Source organism: Lichenostomus cassidix, unplaced genomic scaffold (genome assembly GCF_008360975.1).
Source record: "Lichenostomus cassidix isolate B80296 unplaced genomic scaffold, HeHo_3.0 HiC_scaffold_456, whole genome shotgun sequence".
Taxonomy (NCBI): Eukaryota; Metazoa; Chordata; class Aves; order Passeriformes; family Meliphagidae; genus Lichenostomus; species Lichenostomus cassidix.
This window is the reverse complement of record NW_028147399.1, coordinates 14,206-25,000: the sequence shown is the minus strand read 5'-3', so window position 1 is coordinate 25,000 and position 10,795 is coordinate 14,206. Positions and strand designations below refer to the sequence as shown.

At 49.0% G+C, this 10,795-nt stretch overlaps 1 long non-coding RNA gene and 1 pseudogene across 2 annotated transcripts; one reads left to right on the top strand and one right to left on the bottom strand.

Annotated features, from left to right (window-relative positions):
* Window positions 1-3,849: 3,849 nt before the first annotated feature.
* On the bottom strand, window positions 3,850-4,511 carry LOC146423253 (LHFPL tetraspan subfamily member 6 protein pseudogene; annotated as a pseudogene).
* Window positions 4,512-4,681: 170 nt separating this feature from the next.
* LOC146423252 (uncharacterized) lies at window positions 4,682-9,381 on the top strand. Of its 2 annotated transcripts, none has more exons than XR_014847607.1 (2): window positions 4,682-6,427; window positions 8,786-9,381. It is a non-coding gene; the product is annotated as an uncharacterized LOC146423252 (long non-coding RNA). The 2 variants fall into 2 exon arrangements; XR_014847606.1 differs by lacking the exon at window positions 4,682-6,427 and adding an exon at window positions 7,623-7,850.
* The last annotated feature ends 1,414 nt before the right edge of the window (window positions 9,382-10,795 follow it).

Here is a 10,795-nt window from a genome sequence, read left to right as displayed (position 1 = left end):
CTAACCTTTAAGTTCATTATGTTCTTAAAAATATTGCTATGTTCTCAAAATCATTGCTCTGTATTCAGAGAGTGAAACTATTCACCAAATTAGCATGTCATATCTGAGCTACCTACCTGCAAATTTCTAGTTTCTCCATTTAAGTGAAATTGACTTGCCACGGAACAATGAAAAGGAGATCAATAATTACAGACTCCAATTTGCCATAGATTTGTTAAACTTCGCTTCCTGCTGTCATATCCTCAATAGTTATGGTCAAAGCTACATCCCTGCAATCTGTTCTAGCTGCATTATATATGCCTCAGTCTTCCAAACACACAAAGGAAACCAGCTGGAAACACTGCACTTAATCTTATCAGTGAAGACTGTGTCCATCTACATGACTGTGCCCTCAAGAGGTTACAGACAGCATAACTTTCACCTCAGTTGTCATTTCTTCAAAGCAGTCCAAGGGAGATGTCCAGGAAACATGTTCTGAGAGACCACAGCAGCAGTTTGCCAGCTGTGGGCTGCAGACCACTGATGTCCACCGCAGAAAAAGGCTGTCCTTGGGGGATTAGATACTTCTTGTCACACACCTCCAAATTGCCTTAGAAAAACCTAAAAGCATTGTTTTTCATGCAAGCAATTGCTGTAATGGCTACAGAGTTGCCATGTGATCACCTATGGGAAAGGAAGCAGTTCCCACAACTGCAGATGGGAAAGGAAAAATATATGATGCAATCTTTCTACTAGGAACAGAAACTCAACATGTTTCACCCCAGAGTCATCTTAAAATACCTGTATGCTCTGTAGCCAGGATCATCTGAAATAGCAAACACAGACTAAGTACATAGGATCAAGCAATATCCAAAGAGCCCTTCTGACTCCCCATAGATCTGCAATTTCTTGCAGGTTCTGCCATTCAATTTTTATCAGAAGAGCAGATTTATGGTATAAGCACTCATGAATAATTCACTCCCTTGAGCTGCCACATGCAACTTGGGGAAATCCCAGCTCTAAAACCTTGGCACCATTTAGCTAGCACAAGCCGCACTGCTTTTTACAGGTGTTATTCCACTGACCCACTTGGAGTTATTCCTCCTTCACACTGCTAGAAGAAAAGGATTGGGCTGTTTGCTTACCACCTCTGGTAAGCAAACTTTTCTGCCACCTCTTCATAGCGGTAAAAATGCTTCCAGTGTTGGAGTAAGTTTTAGCAACGTTAGTGCTTCGGCTCATCACAGATTCAGTGCCTTGTACATCTCCCCTGCTTTTGGGCCTCCCAAATAATAATCCATTATCCACTGGCTTACGTCCTCCTCAAGTCTGTTTTTCAATCATCTTTAGAAACTTACTTGGATCCTAAACAAAAGGAACACCACTAAAGCCATAAACTAGCTACACTGAACCTGTCTTTATGCTGGTTTTGAACTTCAAGAGCAATGTGATTTTTTCCAGCACTCACCCTCTGCCACTGGAGCAAAAGCTGCAGCAGGGTATTGGTGCAGATGCCTCAGACAAAAAGAAAGTGAAACCATTTAGCCATCTCCCTGTCCTAACGCAGAGGATGAATTAATAGCATCACTCAGTGGCTGCTTGTTTTCCTAGGCTTTTCCTTCATATAAATCTAGGCGGGAGTTCTCCTCTCCAGTTAAAAAAAAAATATCTATAAGGGCTTTATTTGATTAGATCTCTAAGTGGAGACCAACTAAAATGACAATGACTGCACTGCCACCAAGCCATATTCAAAGCCCATATCACAGTATACAGCTAAACTTACAACTGCAATACAGGGAACAAAGACCTGGCATTCCCTGTTTGTAAATAAGGTGAACAGCTTGCAGCTATCTTGACATAAAGCAACATAATAATTAGAGTGTGTAAGTTAGACATCTGAGTAAATGTAGTCATGTCATTTAAACAATTAACCTACACTGATTTATAGCAGCCAAGGGTCTGATGAGGGATATAAGAAACTCCTCTTTACCCTAATATGTCCCTTCAGTTTATCCAAATCACTGGCTTTCACCACCTGGTCTCTCCCTTGTGCCTCCACAGTTAGGTTTTAAGCAGGTTAAGAAATTACAGGTTCTCATGTTGGTGTTTTCTTACACACTTCCAGCAGTGCTGACTGAAATGCGAGACAACCATAAAAGCCAGTAGAGGAGAAAATTAGACATGCTGTGTAACTAATTTCTGAACTGTAAGCAAAGTTGTTGGCAATTTTCATTTCATATCACAGGTTCACATTCCTTTGAATTGTCACCTACTGAGAACAAGCACTACCTGCTCAAGCCTTTCCAGGTGGGATGGTATGCTGCTTGGTCAGCTTGGACAAGCTTCAGGGGGTTGCCATGGTGTGCTCTGAAGGGACCCTTCACCTCCTTGCCCAGGAGCCACCATCCTGCCTCAGAGAAGGGTGCACACCTTGAGCCCACACCAGTGTCACAGGGGAGTGGGGTTTCTCCTGCATCCCCTGGCCATCTGCCCATTGCTGGAGCTGCCGTGTTTGCTGGGGTGGCTGTAAGCAAACAGCTGTTAGCTCCCCTGCCAGCCCTGCTCCACAGGCACACGGGGCAGCATGGTCACGAGAAAGGGGCCAAACACAAATTAAAACCAGATGAGCCGAGACATCAGTTGAAAAGAGGGGGTGGTTAAAGCACGTGATGGCTCTAAGTGAAAATAGTCAGACAAAGCGGGCTTGCAGATTGTCACCGAACTGAAAACCTCCTCCACCCCCGGCTGCCTGGCTGGATCTATATAATGGAGCAGGTTTCAAGAAACCACAGCTCCCAGCAGAGTTAACTCTCCAGCAGCTGCTGCACTTTCAAATTGTCAGACACATTAAACACAGGAATGCCTGTGGGCTGCAAAGCTGAGGAAATGGTGAAGTGATGGGGTCAGCTTGCTCTAAAGTGCAGAAACTATTCCAAAAGTTGGAGGCAGGACTCCCTGTAGCCATGAGGGAGTTACACTGGTTTCGTCTGGCTGGAAGCTTGGCACAGAGCCCTTTCCCTGCCTCAGCTGTCCACACCAAGCTGGACAGTTAGTGGAGTTTTTGTCTTGTGCTTCCTTGTAAGCTGTAGACACATCATGTATTCTGACTGCCCTAGCAAGCTTTTGTTTGGAGGGGAGAGAAGCGAGGGTTCTGCTACAGCCCACTCCTCTGGGGAATGAGCCAGGGCACGTGGCTGGGACCAGACGCTGAAGGGCACCCAAAAAGTTGGCACCCACACTGCCTCAGCACCCAAAGCTCAGAGAAGCACTTTACCTTATGGGGACAAGTGCGGGCAAGCGGTGGAGCACTTGAATAAGGCAAAAGTGAGTGCCACTGATCTGCATGTCACCGGTGACAAGAAGGTGATGATTTACTGGGAAAACTGCCCTGTAAAAAGCAGGCTTGTGGATCCTCTTTATTGTCTCATACCCTTCAAATACTCTTACAGTTACAAAGACGCCACACAATTACTAGTTAGAAAAAGGAGCGGAGGTAATTCTCCCACACACTGTCTAGCCCACAGAGCCAACAAACCTGTGGCACCATCAGCGGGTGTAGCATGGGTCAGCCAGCTCAGCAGGGCTCCTCCTGGGAGATGGTGGGCCACCTCCAGCAGGAAAAAACAATCCACTCTTCAAACCTGGGCCACAAGCTTGTTGCCAGATCCACGCAGCTGCAGAGAGCAGAGTTGGAGGGAGTTTTGCCAGCAATAGGGGTAGGAAAGAGAAAGTTGAGGTTGTTCCCACATAACACAGCCTCTCCTTTGCCAAACCACAATGCTCCATGTGGATCTGTAGCCCACATGCTTCTCCAGGTAGCTCCAACTCAGCTATGCTCTGCTGGAAACTACAGCCCACAAAACTGCCGTGAAGATGCTGGCCCACAGAAGTCAACTTGCCACACAACTTTCAAAGTTCACATAATGACCAGACTGGGACTTGAGCACAGGAGAGCACAGGCCACTGTGTCTTTGGACCATATTCAGGCAGCCACACAACCAGCTCAGTTGCTGAGGGAGCCAAGAGGTCTCCCTCGCTAGTAGAAAGTTTGAGTCACGCCCTGCTCCTCCCAAAGCACCAGGGAAGTCTCCACACGTGCAAACAGATAGCCTGGACATCCCCATCCCCTCACTGCAAGAGCACTTACCTCCCAGGAACTGGATGCCTCCTGCCACCCTGCCCACGGTCCTGGAGATGAGCTCAGACACACAGCAGCCCATGAGCGCTGTCAGGGCCACCAAGAGAAGCAGCCCGCAGCCCAGACCTGTCACCACCGTGCAGATTCTCCACTCAGCACTTGGGATGGCTTGGAAGGAGGCATAGCGGCCACACTGCTCCACCATCACGGTCATCTGGCGGCTCTCATCCCGCACCGGGTACGAGCACCTCCGGAAAGTGCCGAAGGAAACAGACTTCTCCAGCTGAGAGCCCAAGAGCCAGTAGGGCATGAAGAAGCCAACACAGGAGGCAGCGGCACACAGGAAGGAGAGGAAGGCCCAGATGATGCCAGCACAGGTGAGGCTGGAGGCCATCTTCGTATCTGCTCCAAGACCCCTCACGATGGGAAGACACAAAAGTAACTGTGTATTTCAGAGGAGGTTTATGGATAATCCTGAATCTCTCAGCCTTGACAAATCCTCACACTCAGAGAAGCTTGAATCCTAACAGCTGGGGGGATATTTCCTCCCATCATGAAGTCAAAGGCTCCTAATTAAATAACAAAACACAAAAAAGAAAAAAAAAATACAAGTTCAGTAACAGTGACATTAGAAAAACTATTTGTCTGCCAGAATGTTTTTCCTTTCTGCAGGACCTTTGTATACGACATGTCACTTTTCTGTCCCATCCTCACAAGCAGAGCCTACAATTGCTCTGTGACACCAGCATCTGTGGTCAGTGTGATGGTGGTGCAGGCAGCCCGGCTGGCACAGGCTGCTGTGTACATCCAGGAAGGCTCTGCAGCCACCTTCAGGGGCTCCCTGTGTACTTGCCTCACTCTTCTCTACTGCACATCCCGATCTTTCCAGCACCAATAGAAAAAATAGATGAGGTCTTGCTTATCCTTAGTTAGCTAGACCTTCGTCCTGCAATGCCTGAAGAATGTACTTGACTTTATAGATGGTCTTGCAGCTTCAGTGCCAAACCACTCACAGTGCCTAAGGCATTTCAAGATCAGACTCCTGTGACAGAGGCAAAACTTATTAACACACCCCCAAAAGAAGTGTTATGAGATGATATTTTTTCCAGCACTCCAAATTGTTTGGCATCTCTGTGCAAAAGGAGCCTTTTACCACTTGATATCCCCAAATGCCAGGAACCTGAACTACAGGTGGGCTTCTGGTAAGGGAAAATGTTGCCACATCGTTTGGATTCACAACCTCACCTCAAGGAGCACACAATTAAAACACAGAGGTCTCTCTTAATATTCCTGCTTGCCTTCAGCCCAGCTCTTCTTTGTCTCTTCCCAGCTCAAACCCAGGAGCCATAACCCCTTTGCATCCTTCTCAGACAACTCCCAGACTCTAAGCTCAGTACCACTGTGGCCAAGTGCATTTGACTGTCACAGAAACCTACATGCTATTCCCAGAGGCTGGGGGTGTATTTCTTGTTAAATGCATGCTGGATCATTATTCTAACTGCATTTGTAAATTTATGATCATTTCTCACAGTTGCTGCCAAATTAATTCTGATAGCTATTTACAGAGGCTTTTTCTTCTAAGCATGATTAGATGCCAACCAGTGAATCCAATGAAAAAGCAATAAAATGAATACTACTTCAGCATAAGGAGGGAACGTAAAAAAAGTTTGTAAGTGAAATTAACCATGTGCACCACACAAAAGTTTTGTTTACTTTTAAAACACTAAGAAAAAGAAGTTTCTTCTGTAATATTAAAAAGGCCTGTGCTGCCACTGGAGAAGAGTACACCTATCTACCCATAGCCTATCCACAGAAATGCCTTTCAACCTGCAAAATGCCAAACCCCTGGGGACAAACTTTGCCAGAGAGGCATGGGGAGCCACCATTCCTCCAGAAGCATCATCTAGAGAAGGATTTGTCTGTGTCTTGGCATGGCACCAAAAGTCTAAGCCAAAGTGGGTCATGGCACTTAGGGGAGATCTATCTCTGAATAGCGAGGGAAGGTACGGCTGCAAATAGGAGACAACATGAAGGGTCCCAGGGGTAGGACCCTGCAAATCCGCCGGCTCCAGCGGAGCAGCAGCTTTGGCTCCCCGGAGCCTGCCAGCTCACAGCCTGGGCGCTCTCCCGGGAGGCGGACTCGCCCCTCCGACTCCGAAACCCCGCTCCCCGCCCTCCAGGGATAAGAGGGGGCGGTGGAGAGATACGGCTTCCCCCGAGGGAAGGCGGCGGCCGGGAACCAAAACTCGCCGGGGTGATGCCAGGCAAAAACTGCGGGCGAGAGGGAGCAGAGCCCGAGGAGCCGGCAGGGTGCGGGAGGTGCCGGGCGGGGAGAACTGGGGTGCAGAGGATCGGGGAGGGGCAGAGGATCCGAGAGGGGCAGGAGACGCGGGAGGAGAAAGGGCTGTGAGGACAGGTGGTCCGGGAGGAGCAGAGTGGGAGCGAAAGGAGAATGCGGGCGGGGACGGGCTGGAAAGGCAGAGGTGCCGGGCGGGCAGGGGATCCGGGGAGCCAACAGGACGGAGAGCCGGGAAACAGCGGAGCCAGGGAGAGCGGTCCGGGGTGGCAGGGCGATACGGGAAGGACTGGGGCCCGGGAGGGGAAGGATGCGGGAAGACAAGAGGATGAGAGGGCTGGGGATCCGAAAAGGGAAGGGAGCCTAGATGGTCCAGTGCAACGGGCAAGGGATGCGGCCAGGCTGGGTGTCGGAGGGGGCAAAGGGAGCGCAGGAGGCAGAGAGGGTCCGGGGATGCAGGGGATGTGGCCGTGGGGAGGGGTCGGGAAGGGAAAGGGCGTTCTGAAGGCTCGGGGATCGGGAGTCATGCAGGAGATGCAACATACCGGGAGCGAGAGCGGGCAAGGGTTCGAGAAAGAAAGGGGGTGCTGGGGGTCCGGGAGGAGCAGGGGATTCAGCCACGCAGGGAGTGCGGGAGAGCCGGTATCTGGAAGGAGCAGGAGCGGCGAGGGGTCTAGGAGCGCCAGGGTGGGGGCAGGCGCGGTGCCGGGGAGCGAAGGGCTACTTACGGACACTCCGGTCGTGGAAGCTGCCCGCCGCGGCTGCCGGGAGCACATGGGAACGGGGCCGGCGGGCGGCGGCCGCCCTAAGCTAGTCTGCCCGCGGTCCCGGCGCGGAGGCGACGCGGGAGCTCCGAGGCGGGCGGGACCGGGACCCTCCCCAGCCCGGCCCGTCCTTCCCTCCTTTCCTCCGCACGTTCCTCTCTCCCCCCGTTTGATTCCTCAGGAGGCAGCGCACTCTGCCGCCCCTCCTCCCCCTTCCCCGCCACCGCCTCCCCGGGCGGGACCCGCCGCGGTCGGCGCAGTTGCGGGGCCGCGGACGGGGCCGGGGGCGAGGGGCCGGGCGGCGGCAGCGGAGCGGCGAACGGGAGAACGGGGGCGCGTCCCCGAGCCCTCACGGGGTGGGGCGGTGCTCCCGGCCCCGCGGGGTTGGAGCGGGGGTGGGTCCTGGCTTCCCGAGCCCTCCCGGGACTGGGACGGAGGAGATTCGGGTCCCGGGGCCGGAGCGGTGGGTCCCGCGGCCGGGCTGGTGCGGGGGTGGCGGGGAGCGCTGCGGTGTCGCCAGGCTCGGCGGCTCAGTGCGGGCTGAGCGGGGCGGTGAAGCCAGGGACGGAGAGGAGGAAAGGGCAGGAGAGGAGAGGAGGAAAAAGCCGGCGAAAAGGAAAAGGAGAAGGCTGCAGTCCTTACATGGGAAAATATGGACTAATCTCCTGATGGTGTGCGTGTGATAAGAACTGTGTCTGTCTCTGCATGCGAGCTGCTGATCCAGCATTTTGATCGCAACAGTTCCCGAGTTGCTCTACAGACAGAGTAAATGTGATCACAGTACCGAGCAGCTCATCTTGGATGAGTTAGGTCAAGCGGAGAGACAGGAGCTTCAGCCCTTTCCCAGAGTGTCTTAAGTGGGAAAGTTTTGAGGAGGGGTTGCCTTCTGCACACAGAGCCTCTGGGAGAAAAAGACATTTCCTATTCTGGTTTTTCCTCTACGCCCAGAAACATGAATATATTTCTCAGATATAAGACAATTTTATGACAGGTTTAAATTATGTCAGCACCAGACATGCAAAATCTCTTTGGTAATGTTTCTTTTACAGTCCTGGAACGTGGCATGTGATTTAAATACCATTCATTAATATTATTAATGCTAAATGGAAGTGAGGTTTATTGCACTCAGTCTGCATTTACACCATTTAATAGTGAGAGCAGCTATTTTCAGAATTACATTACAAAGCTGCTTTATTGTATTTTTAAAATTAGACTTCCATTTTTTTCCCCATAATGCAAAGTCTTAAAATCAGAACATTACTGAAAATGCATATTTTCTCAAGGGATAAGAAATGGATTGGAAAGTATCTAGCATGATCAAGTTTTCCACCCTAACATTTTAAGTGTATTTAAGGAGATGTGCTCCAAAAAATCAAAGAAGTGGGTTAAATATAGGCTGAATGTTAGAATATATGCATATATAGTGCTTCACAAGGAAGACAATGAAGGCATAACCCCAAAGCAGACATACCCACAGCTGATTACCTCTAGGCTACATCCACCTAGTACACATCTACATTAGCAAGTCAGGTGGATCAATCTGGTGCTGGATCTGATGGTGTTGAGGGCCTAAATGATGTCCACACTTTTCAGTAGTTTTTTCTTCAGATTCTCTCCAGCCTGACTCTGTGGACTGAGAGCCCCATGAGAACTTAGAACACATCTGATACACTCCTGGCACCTGTCTTCTGCTATATTTCAGTCTGAATCCGCTCTTTGTACTCACTTCTGTTGGGTAAAACAAAATGTGGTAAGTGAGGATGATCTGGAGATTCACTTCAAAAGCACACCCTTGATCCACACCAAAACATGAAAGTGGATGTGCCCACAGGGTGTCTGACAGAAAGGGAGCTGGTATGACTTTCCCAAAGATGAGAGCTGGAGCCTGCTCCACAGCATACCATTCCACTATCCTCCCCTCAAATCACCTTTCCGCTTGGTGCTAAGCCTCCACCCCCAAGCATGCACCAGCACTCAGGTCTCCACTTCTGCAAGCAGCTATGCACTTTTTGGTGAGTGTGGACACTCCTTGTTTACCACTCACATGCCTTTACTTGGCTCAGTGTGGTGTTTTACCTCCTGCTATTCATTGTACCAGTGCCTGAAATGACAGGGATACTAAGCTAATATAGTGTCATTTGAGCTGTGCTCACAGTGTAAAGAAAGAGAATTGAGTACTGTTATTAAACCTGCAATTGTTTAAAGACTAAGGTCTGTCATTCTTTCCTTAGCCAAAGGCCTGGGTTATAATGAAACTGTGATAAATATGTCTAAATTAGGCATGTGTTGGGATCAGATATGGGTAGAAATTGCTTGGCATTAAAATGACTGTGGAAAAACTTCTGTTTCACACATGGAAACTGTTTCTCAGTTAAAACTGGCTTTGGAAGCCTAGGGAGAAGCAAACAAGCATGCATTTATTCATGCAATTTATCTCTTCCATGGTATATGCCAAGGTCCCCAAGTCGGTGTTTGCTTTGCTAATGGCATCTCTACAGCAGTTCATTTACTTGCCTTATATGGCCTGTACATTCACTCCCTGAGCTGCTGCCATTCTGCTTTCCCTCATGGAAACTGCACATTGACTTCTGTATCTCTCCTGAAGCATCTCATCTTGCCAACTGTCTTGGAATGCCCCCACAAGCTGGCTGCATGACGTAGTCACTTGCAGGGAAATAAGCCCTATTTCACAATCCGTTTTCTGTCCAAGAAGGAGTTTTGTTTCTATTAGAAACAAATTGCACACATTGTGTATATAAGGTACCATCCAAATTCTCATTCCATTTTTTCCTAATGTTTAAAACTCAACATGCTTCAACCGTATCAACATTTGATCACCCTTTCAGCATCATTGTGCTTAAAAGTAATTTACTTGAAAAGTTAGCTGAAATACTGCAATCCCCATCTAACCTGTCTGAAAAAAAAGGGGAGTTATTACATTGTGCTTTAGAATTCACAACATTTCTTGTAACCACAAAAGCAGACACCTCCTCAGAGTAGAGCAATAACAAACATATGGTCCCTGGGGCCTTGTCTATACTGAAATAGCAGCTGGTTTTAAAATTGGTCCTGATGTTTTGAATTTTAAGACAACCAGCTTGTGAGAAATCTTCCTAGTTGGTCAAGGGAACCTGAGCCGGGGTTTACCCTCTGCTGCAGCCACTGAAGTCAGACTGAAACAAACACCCATAGAATACATGGTCAGAAAACTAACCTAGCAGGGAGATGGGAAAATATGCTTATAGATTTTACCATTTTGCTTCCTCTAAATCCATTGACTAAGCTGCTGTTACATCTGGGGCACTACAGACTTGATAGAGCTAATCAGCACAGCAGAATAAAGACAGAAAATCCTGTCACTGCATCTAAATCAATCCTGGCTAATATATACATCACAGGCTCGACCACAGACTCTTTCATCACAGTACATCCTGGAAGACCATATAAAATGCCATAGGGGAGTACATGTGTTCCTGAACCCCAAGGAAAATGAAGCAGCTACCAAATCTCCATCTCATTCTTCAGTCTTTGACCAGAAAAAGAACCAAGAGGGCTTGTCTTTCAGGCTACCATGTTTTCTGTTGTGTGGTCTGCAGGAAAGGGATCACACCAATCTGG